Source organism: Mustelus asterias, chromosome 22, assembly GCF_964213995.1.
Source record: "Mustelus asterias chromosome 22, sMusAst1.hap1.1, whole genome shotgun sequence".
Lineage (NCBI taxonomy): Eukaryota > Metazoa > Chordata > Chondrichthyes > Carcharhiniformes > Triakidae > Mustelus > Mustelus asterias.
In genome coordinates, this window is record NC_135822.1 from 32,240,319 (window position 1) to 32,256,861 (window position 16,543).

The 16,543-nt window shown below is 42.0% G+C and overlaps 1 protein-coding gene across 1 annotated transcript in view; it reads left to right on the top strand.

Annotated features, from left to right (window-relative positions):
• The window catches only part of disp3 (dispatched RND transporter family member 3), a 249,008-nt gene that overhangs the window by 3,811 nt on the left and 228,654 nt on the right, over positions 1-16,543 (top strand). The window lies entirely within an intron of this gene.

The following is a 16,543-nucleotide window of genomic DNA, read 5'->3' on the forward strand; positions in this document are numbered from 1 at the left end:
GGCATACACAAGAAGCCAAAGAATGGGAGGGTGTCGTGTTGGAAGAGGTAACACAGATAGAGAAGAATGAGAGCATGAACCATTTAAAAGTAAATATGAAGATTTTCGGGCTGGATTTTCAGGAGATAAATAGCCACACTCACTCTCCATGCCAGTTAATTGTTTCATCCTGCCTCTGGGCTATTTTTGCAGAGGTAGGTTCACAGGATGGGTGGCTAATGAAGCTCATTAGCCACCCAGGAAGCCAACTGGCATTTTCCGAGCTGCCCTGTTTGGATGCAGGAGCAGCCACAGGTTGCCCTATAGAGGAATTACCCATCCTTATCTTCTCCTGCCCTCCTGCTTCCTCTTTCCCTTCCCTCTTCACCCCTGCCTCCTCACACCAACACACCCTGCACCCTGTCACTCCCCTGACCACCATTAAAAAAATTTTAAAGTTGGAGAGAAGGTGCCTCCAACTAATGAGATGGAAATGAAGATTTCCATATTGTAATGAGCTCCGTACCGATTTCTGAGCTGATTACATCAGAAATCTTGGGCTGGGAGATTCGCGGAGGCCCAGGCTCCCAGAGGGAAGCCCACGTAACAAGCTCCGCTGATGTCTCCCGGCCCACTGTGCTGCTCTAGTCTGTACTGTCCAGCCAGCCAGAAAATGGGAAAACTGCAGAATTCTTTCACCAGCAAAAAAGAAGTCAAACAATTTAAAAAAGGATGCAAGAAGAAGGAGCTGTAGTTCCTGCCAAAACTGCAGAAACACAGGAAAAGCACAGAGTGGCAGAGAGAGAAAAAAACAAGCTGTGGCAGTTGACAGTCCTTAAGCGGTAATGCATTTAAAGTTGTACAATATTTAATGCAATAACCACAAGAAAGAACAAAGGATAAGGAACAGGAAAATAGGAGGACCGCAGAGGGCAATTCTCAAAAGGTGGTCTGTAATCAATGCAAGACCTCAGCGGAAGAAATTAAGATCTCAAGAACTAGGCAACGCTGGAGTTAAGAGGAGATAATAAGTCCTCGAGGAAGTGGAAGTGGGGCGGCACGGTAGCACAGTGGTTAGCACTGCTGCTTCACAGCTCCAGGGTCCTGGGTTCGATTCCCGGCTCGGGTCACTGTCTGTGTGGAGTTTGCACATTCTCCTCGTGTCTGCGTGGGTTTCTTCCCGGTGCTCCGGTTTCCTCCCACAGTCCAAAGATGTGAGGGTTAGGTTGATTGGCCAGGTTAAAAGTTGCCCCTTAGAGTCCTGTGATGCGTAGGTTAGTGGGATTGGCGGGTGGATGTTTGGGGTTGGGGCCTGGGTGGGATTGTGGTCGGTGCAGACTCGATGGGCCGAATGGCCTCCTTCTGCACTGTAGGGTTTCTATGATTTCTATGAAGTGACAACAACAGACTCAGCATAGGCAGTAAAAATCCCCAGAGAGGGGAAAGTATTGAATACCCCAGAAGCAATGGGGAAAGCACTGGAAAAAACCTGAGGTTGGAAGACCTCAGATGGGGGGAACACTAGAAGACCCCGGAGAGAGTGGGGAGCACTGGAAGACCCTGGAGAAAGGGGCGCTGAGAAACCTGGAGATGATAGAGCAATGAAAAACCCCAGAGAAGGCAGTGCTGAGAAGCCCCTAAGAGGGTGAAGCACTGAAAACCCCCAAAGAAGGGGGAGCATTGGGAGACCCTGGAGAAGTGGCATGGAGAGAACCCAGAAAGAGGGCAACAGAAGAATCCAAATGACTAAATGAAGAACTGAAGCAGCAAGACTCAGTTGTGTCCCATCCTTTTGTATTTTAATGAGAAGTTTCTTGGAAGTTTTAGCAATAAACTACAAGCAAACGATAAAGCCGTAGTCAGTCGTAAAGACAAGCCATAGAAGAAGTAAGAATGAAGAGAAAGGAGTTGGACAAACTTAACAGAACTACAGCAAATAGAAAATGAGGTAAAATGTTATGACTAATCTAAATGAGGGTGGCTCAGCTATATCAAAGCTAAGAAAAAAAAAACAAATGTTATGAAAAAAATGGAAGTAGCTAGCAAACCTATTATGGTCAGTAAAAAACAGTACAACATTCACCAGTAAGCGGTAGAGGAACTGGAGTTAGGGCATGAAGATCTGAACTAAAAGAGTTGAGAGTTCTGCACAAGCAGAACTCAGAAATAGAGGTCGCAGCATGGAACTTGAAGAGCCAAGGAAATCCCATGAAGCACAAGCGGAACTCAGCCATAGAGGTCATAGCAGGGAACTCAAAGAGCCAAGGGAATTCCATGTAATGGATGCTATCAGTTTTGTGAGGATAAGAGAACTGCTCATGTCAAAGTGAAACACATCAAAGATTTGATTCATCGTATATCATCTACTACAAGGGTCACCATACTATTGAAACAGAAATTAGACCAGAGCCATTATTGGGAATTCTTTACAGATCCAATTGAATGATCGAGCTACCTGTTACGTGGAATATACAAATGAGCTTAAGGAATTTGCATTCTGCAGAGAAGCAGAAATTGTCCAGTGTTTAAGGGTGCTGAGGTGGACATAGCAATGAACAAACCTGAAGAGAGAACATGACTGTTGCAATAAGTTAGCAATTCAGGAGAGTTGTCTAATAAATATAACAAGAAGAAGGAAGAAATGTTTGATTTGACTTATTATCGTCAAATGTATTAGTATACAGTGAAAAGTACAGACAAAGCATACCATACATAGGGAAGGAAAGGAGAGAGTGCAAAAATGTAGTGTTACAGTCATAGCTAGGGTGTAGAGAAAGATCAACTTAATGCGAGGTAGGTCTATTCAAAAGTCTGATGGTAGCTGGAAAGAAGCTATTATTGAGTTGGTTGGCATGTGATCTCAGACTTTTGTATCTTTTACCTGATGGAAGAAGGTGGAAGAGAAAATGTCTGGGGTGTGTGGGGTCCTTAATTATGCTGGCTACTTTTCCGAGGCAGCGGGAAGTGTAGACGGAGTCAATGGATGGGAGGCTGGTTTGACTGATGAACTGGGCTTCATTCATGATCCTTTGTAGTTTCTTGCGGTCTTGGACAGAGCAGGAACCATACCAAGCTGTAATACAACCAGAAAGAATGCTTTTGATGCTGCATCTGTAGAAGTTGGTGAAAGTTATAGCTGACATGCCAAATTTCCTGAGAAAGTAGAGGCATCGGTGGGCTTTCTTAACTAAGACGTCCGCATTGAGGGACAGATTGTTGGTGATCTGGACACCGAGAAATTTGAAGCTCTCAACCATTTCTACTTCATCCCCATTGATGTAGACAGGGGCATGCCCTCCACTGCGCTTTCTGAAGTTGATGACTATCTCCTTCATTTTGTTGACATTAAAAGGAGAGATTATTGTCGTCATACCAGTTCATCAGATTCTCTATCTCTTTCCTGTACTGTGTCTCGTCATTGTTTGAGATTCAACCCAAAACAGTGGTGTCGTCAGCAAACTTGAAAATCGAGTTGGTGGATAATTTGGCCATCCAGTCAAAGGTGTATAAGGAGTATAGTAAGGGGCTGAGGACACACTGTGTTGAACGCAGGAGTAGCATTTGTTGCAACTACAACAAAAGAAGTGCCAATTCTGATTCCGAGAAGGGACAGATCATTATGGATTTTCTCCAGGTGCTCCAGTTTCCTTTCTCAGTCCAAAATGTGCAGGTTAGGTTGATTGGCCGTGCTAAATTGCCCCTTAGTGTCTCAAGGTGTGTAGGTTAGGAGGATTAACGAGGTAAATACATGGGGTTACAGGGATAGGGCCTGGGTAAGATGCTCTATCAGAGAGTCGGTGCAGACTTGATAGGCTGAATGGCCTTCTTCTGCACGATAGGGATTCTATGATTATCAAATGTTGTTAGAAGAGAATGTTGGATTCATCTTGGGAGAAATTCAGAAATAGATAAACTGAATGAATGGATTGCAAAAACAGAGCAATGGATTCAGAGTTAAATTTGCACATACTGAGAATTAGAATCTGAAACCAAGAAGCATGGCTTAAACAGTGGATGCAAACAAATCAGCTCAATTGAGTGAGAAATTCAGTAGGCAACAACTGTGAAATAAAGCTGAGTTGGAACAAATTCAGAAACAGGTTGAATACCACGATCGCTGCAAAGATGGGCTACTTAAAACTGTCAGTTCATCAAAGGGTACTTCAGATGAATATCAATATAAAGGGAAAGAGTTATTTTTTTTAAAAAACAACTGCGGGAGATAAAGCTGGCCAAACTGCAACTGGTGGAGACAGAGTGCAAAAGACTTAAGAGGTGGAGGAGGAAGCGGATGCAGGGAATAAAGAACTACTCAGGTCCAAGCAGAAGATTGGTTGATGCAGAAGACAGAAGAAAGGGATTGGAAAATGAAGCCAATTAGCTGTGGAATTTGTGCCAGAGAGAACTGCTAGAGAGAGGTGGAACTTTATCACATGACTTAGGTACCAGAAATAGAGTACCCAGACCATTTCCTTCAGAGATAACAGACCGAGATTGTGAATGAGATGTCAAGATATAAGACGATGTTGGATTCTGGTGATGTTACTTGCATGCAATGTGGAGGGAGGTGCTCAACAGAGAAAAGGGTCAATGGAGGGTTGGAGAGTGACATCATCCACAGAGTAAAGTATGTAGTCCATAGTCAGCGCATCGTCTAGGTAAAAACTCAAAGCAGCAAGCCTGTAAAGAAGAGTCACAAGCAAAGCCTTATTTGGAACCGTGCATAGTTGAATCCTACTAATAGAAGTGCTATGTTAAATTTAAACCTCAAGATCTCATCATTGCACAATTGCTACAGTGATGTACAAATGTCTACCTTGTGTCTATAGTTTTTATTTAGAATATGGGTTTGAGTAAATCGATATTGAAAATTGTGTAAAACAATTAAAGGGAGAGGAATGTAGTGGTTCTGGGGTCTGTCTCTTTAAGACAGTACAGCAGAAGAAGCTCATCTGGCTTGAGGGACCAATGGGAATTGAGAGGCAGAATTTGGAAGCCATGCAGCGTGAGAGGTTACTCCAGGGCAGCCTAGGGCTACAAACCCCTGTACCAAATTTCTCTATCAATAAACATCTTTTGTTCCTGACGAAGCCTGAATTATCTTAATGATGCCTGGAATGCCACTGCATAACACTAGTTGTTAATAAATACTTACTCTTAGACTACCTAAGACAAAGAATACCTTAATAAGACTCATTAAACTACACCCAACACCTTACAACAAATGTCTTCTTCAGTATCTTAAAGATCACCACTACTGAGTGAAATTAGTTTCATAATTGTTATAAATTTAAGTGTTTGCATGATTGCTTTAAGAGCCAGTCAAATGATTTGATAGTGATGTCATTGAGGTGCTTCACCGATTCCTGTTTTAGTTTCATTTTCTACTCTGTACTGGCAACAGTTCCTAAAATAAATCTGTTATTTTAAATCTACATGTATGTGCAAAACATATTTTTCTTTGTTTAAAACCCACAACCCCAATGTAATTAAGTTGCAATAATAGGGGTATTTTTCCTATTTATTTCCCCTAGCACAGAACTATATTTACATAACAATTTGACCACTCACCCAACTTGCAGGCCCATGACTTATGTCTATGAACGTCAATGAACCAAAAATCATTGGCTTGCTAAGCAGGCACAAGCCTAAACTCCTGATGTGCCCCTGATATGCAGCATTATATGCCCCAAGTACTGAAGATTAAAACATTCACCAAAATCCATGCAGGAAGGAGGCAAAGACTATAGGGAATTTCTCAGACAAATGTGAAACCTCTCTTTTTCAACCCTTCCACCATCAGTCCAGCTATGACAGATTCAGACAACAGTTCAGATACTCAAGCCTTCTGTTAGTTCATGTACAATTAGTTCTTTGCCTCTTGCATTTGAGTAATATCTGTGCAATCACAGTTTGAATGCTCTAATTATGTACTGCATTGCCCTTTGCCAATGCTCGCTTAGCACTACATCAGCTAGACCAAGTTGGTTCAGTGAACAAAAGCAAATGATTGAACTGTTTAGAAATTAAAAGTTAGATCGTAACTGAATTTCCCTTGGAACAACTGCATGCATTTTGATACATTTTGTGCATAATTGAGGTAGCCATTCTGGGAAATGAACAGTTTTCAATATTTTTCATCCCACTATTAATATCAAAAACTCTCACGCCAGTGCTAATGCAAATCAAAATTCCCTCTATTCTGTCTAGTCATGTACTGTAGCCAATTTGAAATTATACACATTTATTCTGCATTGTAGATCTAACCATCTCCCCACGACATTCAATGGCATTTTCATGGCTGAATCCTGCACGATCAACATCCTTGGGTGGGGAGAGAGGGGATGTTATCATTGACCAGCAACTGAACTGGACTAACAATATAAATACTGTGACTACAACAGCAGGTCAGAGACCGGGAATTCTGAGGCATGTAACTCACCCCATGACTCCACAACTTGTCCATCATCTGCAAGGCACAAGGAGAACTGCACATAACTAATGTGTACAAAACCCTTATCTCAAAATGGCCAAAGCCAGCAGTCCCAGGCACTCCAATCCCAATTGTATACGTTGGTCATTTTAAGTCACCACACAATAGTGGGTTATGAGACAAATGAAACAGATAGCAAATGGTCTTCGAACGCAAACAAGGAGCAACTTCCATTTTGGCAACGAAGCTACAACCTGGACCTGTTTTCATCTCTTCCAAATCAGAAGAGTATATTATTTTTTGTCAGACAGTAGATTGCTTCCAGTGTTCACCCCTCAGGAGGGTTGATACTGACACAAATCTTAAAAGAGGTTTATTATACATAAGGCTGTTCTGTCTCTTGACTTTTCTAGAGCATCGAGAGCTAATTCTGCTTCCCAATTCTCTTGTTATAGCCCATATTTCTCTGCTTCATTTTTCAAGGGACAAATGCATAAAACCAAGTCATCCTGATCTAGAAGGAACTCTTCTAGTGTAGATAAAAATATAACAAAACTTACTTCAACTTATAAATCAAAGAAAAGGTTTAATAAAGAAACTTCATTACTCCAAGCTTGAGGCCTCACCCTGGGCCATTTCAAGTTCCCCACAAGTCCCAACACATTTTAATTTATACTGGGTCAGCTGATCACATCATTCTGTCATTGGTTACATGGTTTACTGGGTCAGCTGATCCTTACAGCTTGTTACCATTGGTCACATTACAACAGATCCACTGTTATCACCGGTTACATTCTAACAACCCTTGCCTCAGCTACTCCATGACAAAGCATCCCATACTCAAACATTTTTTAAAATTCTACATTCTCTCCTCACTTTCTTAGACAAGTAGTCATTACTTTAACTCTAACTTGAAAAGTTAACTTCTTCTGTTCACCCTATTCAGTCTTTCATAATTTTAAGAACCACTTCTTAAAAAAATCCTCTCTTAAATTTCTGTGCTCCCATGGAAATAATTCCAGGATCTCATGTCTGTTCTCATAATGGTAATTTCCCATTCCTGACGTCAAGTTCTGCCTTTCTGTTCTTGAAATTTAAAAAAATCAAATAGCCAACAGAAACAAAGACTTGCACTTTTTTGGAATTTTCATGACCTCTGAAAGTCCCATTGTGCTTTGCAAACAACTAAGTACTTTTGAAGTGTGATCTTGTTTTAATGTAGGAAATTCAGAAGCAATAAAAATGTTTCATGCTTCTTATTGCATTCTTTCAAAATCCTCTCAGTTATTTTTACTTCTGTGCTAAAGTTTTTCTTAAATAACTGATGATAATATGAATCATGCACATTCATACGAGGCTAGCGCCAACAGTAAATTTTGCTCCAAGTTATGAGGTAGTCTGTCAATGAACACAGTTTCTATTTGACAATCAGTTTTGGCACGGTAAGACCTCAGTTGAGAGGCTGCGAGAGAAAATAGGATTGCTTGGTTTTATTTTTTTTCGGGGGTATGCAGGGGAATAAAATTAGTCCTTAAAGAAGAGAATTACAGGCAATGACTGGAAGAGGTGGGTTAAAGTATATAATTATACACACTCTTGATACTAAGATCTAAATGGAATGTCTGGTCTGATATTCTAAACTTGCTTAGTGAATGAAATATTATAGTAATTTCTTAATCCTTTCCTCTAGAACAGTGTTGAGTTGGGAAATTTAAACTATTATCAAGCTTATTAATCGCTCAATCCTGTTTGCCACCACAATATAATTTCATAAATGTGCCTTTTTAAAATGGCCCTTTTATATTTCACAAATCCGGGCACCCTCATGTTTATTTCAGTGTGGTGAAATTCAGCTCCTCATGTCCAGTTGACCAGTTTGAAATTTCTAAATGACACACTCAAAAATCAGAATGTTGACACTCAGATCTGGAAGGTCAGAAGGTCAGCCCCATTTAATGTCCTTCCACACTGTCAACACAAAACAATGACTTCATCAGCATCCAAAATTGCTAACTAATTGAGGAGCTGGGATTTGGTATAACATTCAGGGCAGTACGATGGTACAGTGGTTAACACTCCTGCCTCACAGTGCCAGGGACCCGAGTTCAATCCCAGCTTTGCGTGACTGTATGAATTTTGCACGTTCTCCCCATGTCTGCGTGGTTTTCTTCTGGGTGCTCCAGTTTCCTCCCACAGTTCAAAGATGTGCAGGTTAGGTGGATTGGCCATGCTAAATTGCCCCTTAGTGTCCAAAGATGTTTCGGTTAGGGATTAGTGTGGTAAATGTGTGGGACTATCGGGATAGGGTGGGGTGTCTACCTGAGTAAGATGCTGTGTTGGAGGGTTGATGCAGACTTGATAGGCCGAATGGCCTCCTTACCCAATTGTAGGGATTCTATGATTCTGGGGGTAAATATATCTACGTGTTTGCTCCTATTGATTAGTGTGCCCCACCTGCTGGTTGTGTGATTTGTAAGCACATTGGTGTGAATTTTACCGCTCCACCCACCATTGGAATTGGAGCGGGTGGGAGGCGGACAATGGGAAGGTCCATTGACCTTGGGTAGGATTTTACAATTTTGGGATGAGCGATGCCGTAAAATCGCCCCCTTGTCCTTCAACAGCAGGACAAGATGAACAAATTAGTCCTTAATAATGAGAAAATGTATGGCCTTGAGATCATCAGGTGGCGGTGGAGGTCCCTCTACGGAGGGGTCTTTCTCCTTAATACTTGGGACCTGGAATAGAGGCTGTTGCATGCAGTAGTATCATACAACCATCGGTTGCACTGGTTCATAGATTCCCAAGACGTGCCACTTTTGCAGTATGTGGAGACTATGGAACATGTTTATGTCTGGTGTTTTAGACTGTACTCCCTTTTCAGTTATTGTGAAAGATTTTGTTCAAGTTTTGTTTGCACTTCAGCCCCATGTTCTTGATCTATGAGCACACGGTGTGGAGAGGGGCAGAGAAGGAGGAGGACCTCCTCGTAGACCTGGTCCTGGGCCTGACCAAACTGCCATCAACAGATCCCGGCAGCGGGCGATCAAAGGGGTTGTCCGACCTGACTGTCTACCCCTGTACCATGGCTACATTTGTGGTCAGGTGTCCCTGGAGAGGAGGGAGCATGTGGTGTCACGGGTGACATCGAGGCCCACCAAGCCTGCTGGGCACCGCAGGACTGGAGTGCGTTATTGACCCTTGTAATCACCTTTTGGTTTGATGTTTTAAGTTTCATTTGTTCTTTATTTTTGTCTTGGGCGTTTCCTTTTAAGAGGCTGCCCTTCTTGTTTTGTCCCTCAGTTTATTTGCTTTAGTTTACTGGGTTAACTCAAAAGAATTAGGACCCTCTGGTGAACGGATTAAAACGCAAGAATCATTACAAGAATTTTCAATATATGAAGAAAATAGAGGTAACAGAAAATTTTGAGACTTACCTGTTTCTCGCTGGAGAATTCCAAAAGTTTATACTGTGATATACTGCTTTATGCACCGGAAATATATTTTGGACTGCAATAGAGTGAGACAGTAGAAGTTTGGTGACTAAGAAAATTTAAGGTTAAATTAAGGGTTAATTTGTATCTGAAGTCTAGCCCTTCTTTAATCTAGCAATTAGCTAAAAGTTGTTCTTTGGATTGGAAGAAGGTAAGTTTTGGGCCAGCTTGAAACCAAGGCTGAAACAGGTTATGTTTGCAGCTGTGACTAGTTAATTAGATATCTGGCTTAAACAGGTTTCCAAAGGCTAGATACAGCTGTGTATGAAAATGGACGGCCGGGATTCTCTCGGCCCGCTGCGCTGCTTGAATAGTGCAGCGGGCTGGGAGACATCAGCAGGAGGCTTCTAGTGGAACTCGCATTCGGCTGATCGCGAGTCTCCCAGGCCCTTTTTTATCCATGAAATCACTATTTCCATATGATTGGCGTGCGCTGGACAGTCATCTCCAGGCCCGCTAGTTTCTCACCCCACGCCGGGAGAGGTTCCTACCAGCAGGGTTTACAACTACTCCTAGCCAAGGAAACCATGCATGCTCATCCCACTGGTGGGGGCAGAGGCCATTGACGTTCCCCAGGAGTTGGGGCAGAGGGGTGGGCCTTCAGTAGTGCCAGCCCAGCACCTTGGCACTGCCCACCAGGCACCCTGGCACTGCCCACTGGGCACCGGACCATGCCAAGAGGGCAGGGCTGAGGAGGGACCTACTGGGGGTGCTGATCGGTGGTGGTGGTGAGGGGAACCTGCTGCCACTCTGCAATAGGAGCAACGGGGGAGCGAGTGAGGGGGCAGTCAGAGCTGGCCATGGGGGGCTGGTGATTGGGGCTGACCCGGGTGGGGTGGAGGGTCGGGAAGGCCAGTAATCGGGAGGGCGATGATGGGGGTGGGGGCCAGTGTGCATGCGCAGATCTCTCCACGGACAGATCGACGCATACGCAGTGGCCCACTCAGTGCGCTGATGCCGGCCTCTCGGGCAGGATGAGACCCCGCCCCCCACTTTCAGGCATGAATCACTCTGAGGTACTCTGTGATGCACAGATATCAAAGGTTCATGAAATTAAGTACACCCAAAATCGGGCGGGAAATTCTCCTGTTTTCCTGCCTGTTAGGCACTTAGTATTTTTTGGGAGAATCCTGGCTGACATTCTTAAACTGATGCCTTTCATGGCACTGGTGTGCCACTTTGGACTGCAATAGGATGCGATAGTTTGATTTTGGTGACCAAGGGGGTTTGGTGTGGAGGGAGCCAGGTGGTCATTACCTTTCGCCAAAGCTGTACCCAGGCATCTTTCTCATTTCTATTTCTCTGTGACCCCCCCCCCCCCAACATTCCACTGAACACTGCACTTGCCTAAGCTCCCCACTAGGTTTGCTTGTTTGCTTGACAGGTGCACACCTTTGGTGTCATACCGGTGCTGTAGATGGAATTTTTGATGGGAAGGGGGATAATTCCGTGTCTGGGCCTGATAATGATGGGTTAATTTAATATAATGACTTTGTTTCTGACATTGAACATCAGGAAATATACCCTGTCACTGACTGGAGGGAAGGGATAATCATATATGTTTATGCCAATGTAAAATGCGTCTTTGCACTTCTCGTGATATTTTCCACTCCCATCATCTAACCCACCTAACACAAACAGAAGCAGAAAGTCTCGACCTATGTACCGATGAAAGCAGAATAATATTCCTCCCTATGCTGTTTTAGTGGAGGCATTAATTCAGTTATTTTAAGATTAATTCTTGTTATTCCAGCATAGAAGATTTCATATAAATATTACCTCTGTGATGATACTGCGCAATTTTGATATGCTTTATGTTTCATGTGGGGCTACTTTAAGAGGTAGTGTTTTGTTACAAGAGTTGATTTGTCTGGGAAAACATGGAGCTCAAATGCTGGGAATGCAGGATAATAACTGATTTTAACTAGGAATGTGTTACTTTGTTGAATTAGACCTTTTGTTTACTTATGTTCGCCTGGGATTTTAAACTAAATATGCAGAGTCATGTGAGTTTTAGATCAGGTTGATTGACAGGGATGGAGTCATGTGGTTAATGGGAGGTGCTAAGCTTGCAGGAAAATAATTTCATTTTTAAAAAACCAAGAGCAGTTGCTGCCTGGGGCTGCTGGAAGAAAGAAATGTCTCTCCCTCTGTCTCCAGAGACTTCTGAAAGCTCTAAGATGGTTATCCTAAGTCAAAGTAAGTATGCCTCTGTTTTGCTAACTAGTTTTAAAGGGATGTTTTTAAAGTCTACAAGAAAAATATTGCTTGATGGAATTAATAGTGAAAGGTTAGCAGTTAAGAATTGCATCTTGTCATGTTTAGGTACTGTCCAATTGTTAGAAGTTAAGGAAATTCATTTGTTATAATTAAACTGTGTTGTTAAATAAAGTTTGTTTTGATAAAAGCTCCCTAGTTTGTCAGTAGAATCGCGCCTGGAGTGAAACATCCTATCCTCGCATTAATGCCAAAACAAAAAAATTGTTGGTCTAGCTTCATAATATACCTTGGGATTTCTGATCTGCTATCCCAACGCCTGACAGAATAATTTCAGGATTAAGATCTTTAAATGCAGTTTGTTTACATGACATTTTGACGATCTAACTCATTCAAACTATTTTGTGTATGACGTTTTACTAATCATTGTTTTTTCTAAGCTGTTGGAAATATCTTTATACATAAAATGCTTTGACATTTTAATTCACAAAGGTTTTCCCTTTAATCTCAGGAGACAACCAGTACCCTTAAATTGGATGTGATGCTGCTATGTACCGCTCAAAATGATTTCCAATTTCAAATTAGTTCTCTGTTTTGATTATTTTATTTTTATTTAAATTCAATGTGGCTGTATTACACAGCAAGAAGGTTTGCTGCCTGCTTAATGAAAGAAACTAGAATGATCACTTAGCTAGTTTTATATTCGTGATAGAAACATCCGTCATGGAACCCAGTCTGGTTCTTAAGACCATAACAAATAGAAACAGGAGTAGACTGTTTGGTCCTCTGCTGTTCAGTAGGATTATTGCTGATCGAACATTCCTCATGTCCACTTTCCTGTCCTTCCCCCCCTAACCTTTGATTCCATTACTGATCAAAAATTTATCGATCTCAACCTTAAATATACACAAGGACTCTGCCCTCACAGGTTTCTGTGGCAAAGAATTCCAAAGACTCGCAACTCTCAGAGAAGAAATTCCTCCTTATCTTAGTCTTAAATTGGCGCCCCTTTATTCTGAGACCATGCCCTCTGGTCCTAGATTCAGCCACGAGAGGAAATGTCCTCTCAGCGTTTACCCTGTCAAATCCCTTAAGAATCCTATGGGTGGGATTTTACGACCTCACTTGTCCCAAAATCATAAAATCCCACCCAAGGTCAATGGACCTTTCCATTGTCCGCCCCTCTCCTGCTCCGATTCCTATGGTGGGCAGGGCAGTAAAATTTTGGCCTATATGTTTCAGAGCCCCAACCTGTTTAACCTTTCCTCAAGAGACAATCGTAGTGAATCTTCTCTGAATTCCCTCCAATGAAATAATGACCGGAATTTTATTGTTGACCTCGGGCGGGATTTTACGGTTTCGGGACAAAGGAGGCCATAAAATCCCTCATTTGGGTGCAAGGGTGTAAGGGTGCAGCCTTAAATAAGGAAACCAAAACTGCTCATAGTACTCCAGACGTGGGATCACCAGTACCTTGTACTTTGCAGCAAGACTTCCTTACTCTTATACTCCAACCACCTTGAAATAAGGGCCAACATTCCATTAGCCTTCAATCTTAACGTGCCCTATGTGTTCTCCCATTGATAAACAATGCGAGTTCTGTAAAGTAGTAACAAGATGGCTGCTTGGTGTGATGATGTACACGGTCACTGATGGATTTCATTGGTTTTGCAGCATGCTCTATTCATTGTTTTTTACTTTTTCAATCCAATCTATGTACACATTCAGGGCAGGGATCAATATGAAACCATTTGTTTCCCCAATTTGATTCTAGAAGTAGCTCAATGTAAGAAAATTCTTCCAGTATTTTTATAGCAGACTTACGCCCAAGTTATCTTGGATCAAGATTTAAACTTGGTCAATCCCCCCCTTTCAAGCCACAATTCTCTGACCTCGCCCACGGCTGGAATTCTTCAGACCCGCTGCAGTGAATGGCGTTTTGGCTGAGCACCAAATTCTCCATTCTCACTGGCAGCAGATGTAGAGGATAGGTGGATTGGCTATACTAAATTGTCCCTTGGTGTCGGGGGATTATCAGGGTAAATATGTGGTGTTACGGGGATGGGGCCTAGGTGGGATTGTTGAGGGTGCAGCCAAATGCCTTCCTTCTGCACTTCAGGGATTCTACGAAGGTAGCTTAAACCCTAAGTATTTTTGATCTTGGCATTAGGGTGAGCATCATTGTTTTGCTCAAGGTATGATTCAATTGACCCATTGGGAAGGTTTTATTAAAACAAACTTTATTTCTAACAACACAGTTAAAATATAACAAAAAGAATTAGCATAACTTTTACCAATTGGAAATACTCAAACATGACAAGTATAATTCTTAGTAACTAGCTATCTCTATACTTCCAATGTAAGCAGTATCCTCATATACATAAATCCCTCCAAGAATCAGCACAAAATGGATATGCTCATGTGGGTGCTACTTTTCGAACCTTTTAACCCCTCTGCACAGATACAAAAAGATACCTGGCTTCTGACTCTCATAAATAACCTCCAGAGAAAGATCCATCCCAAAACAGAGGAATCTCCGAGAAAGAGACTCATCTCCTGGTAGATCCTAGTCTCAAAATCCAGAGAGAAAAAGAGACACAGAGAAAACAATCTCTCTCTAAAGACTCCAAGCAGGAAACAGTTTGATTTCTCTAATTCTCTCTGATTTTAAGCCTAGCTCTACCCAGTCATATGATTTTACTGTCAATCAACGCAATCAAGCCCTATCCTGCAAGACCCCATGGGAAAACACTAAAATAACAGAACATCATGAGCCCAGATTAAAACAAACGTTCTACCAATTAGGAGCAATTATGCTGCTGCAGTAACAACAAGGTTGCCAGATGCAGACAAAATGGCACAGATAATAAAGCCAACAGCGAAAACAGACTCAGCACAAGAAACCTAACCCAAATTCATTTCTTAAGTGAGAGTATCATCACTTAAATATGTTAGGCCACAATTTATTGTAGGAATTGTAGGTTTACTGGGTCTGGCTTGAGATAATTATACTACCTTTGATAGTTAATATTCTTGAAGCAGTTGAGAAAACCGTTACCTTTTCCTTTTCTCTGTTGTGACAGAATTTTAGCATTAGCTCATGAGACACAAGTTAGTGAAAATGTCATTGGAGCAATTATTTGCCATCATTATGGGCCAGGCACTGTGGTTAGCAACCTGTCCGTGTGAGGGATTCTTTCCCCATAGCCATCCCAACCCTAGCTGCAGCTCAAAGTTCCCATTTCCTTGCCCTAACCGCCTTTGATAGGATCCATATGCACCCTTGTGGAGGCAGGTACAGAAGAAAACCAATAGCTTTCATTTAGTGCAAAAAACTGTTGCACAACACTTTTATGTAATTAGATAAAATAGAATATCTGAGCCAAAACATTACTAGCAGAAGAATAGGAGGGAAATAAAAGGTGCCGAGCCTTGGAGATCGTGTTGAACTTCAAGAAAAGTTTTTATTCCACATGCATGAAGGAGAGATGGACTCCGGCCTGAAATCTCAGGTTTCCTGTGAGTTCTCTCTGACCCTGGTTGATTCGTACAGGTTATTATACTTTTTTAAGTCACAAAGATTTACATTAGCATATTAATTCCTTGAGTTGGATACAAGATGGTTCTTTAGTCTCATTATGCCAGCTGCATTGTTCAGTACAACTCCGTCAATCAGTTCCCTGGACAGTTCCGTTTACCTGATTATAATGTCAAAGCGTTGTATTTGCCCAACCAATTTACAATGATGTGTTAATCATTCCCCCCCCCCCCCTCTGCTAGGTGATCATGTTTTACAGAAGACTAAACCCTCCTGAGACTATATGGAGCCTGACTGTCTCAATGCCTGTTCTCCCATTGTCGTGATAATTTGAAACAATCTCCTGCACATTAAAAGTTGATAGCATGTGTTAATCGTTATCTGTCGGCAGAGCACGCCTCTAAATGTCTGCGTTAACCCTTCCCTTCCCTCCAATGAAGCCTGGCTCTCTGGGCTTGCTCTATGTAGCCCTGCATGTATTACACTGAAATTAAATAAAATATTAACATATATAAATCAAAATATAAAAGACACGATTCCTGATATTGCCCTACAACAAAAGTAACCAAAAACTTGGTCAAGAGGTGAGATTTAAGGAAGGTTTTAAGGGAAGCTTAGGGAAGTGAATTCCTAATTGTTGAAAGCGCTTCAGCCAGTGGTGAAAAAATAGAAGCGTATTATCTAAAATGGTGACAAATGGGAGGCCTCTGAGATGCAGAGGTATCTGGGTGTCCTAGTGCATGAATTGCAAAAGATTAGTATGCAGGTATAGCAAGGAATTAGAAAAACTAATAGAATGTTATTGCTTATTGCAAGGGGAGTTGAATCCAGAAGTAGAGAGCTTTGCTTAAATTATACAAAGCATTGGTGAGACCACTTCTG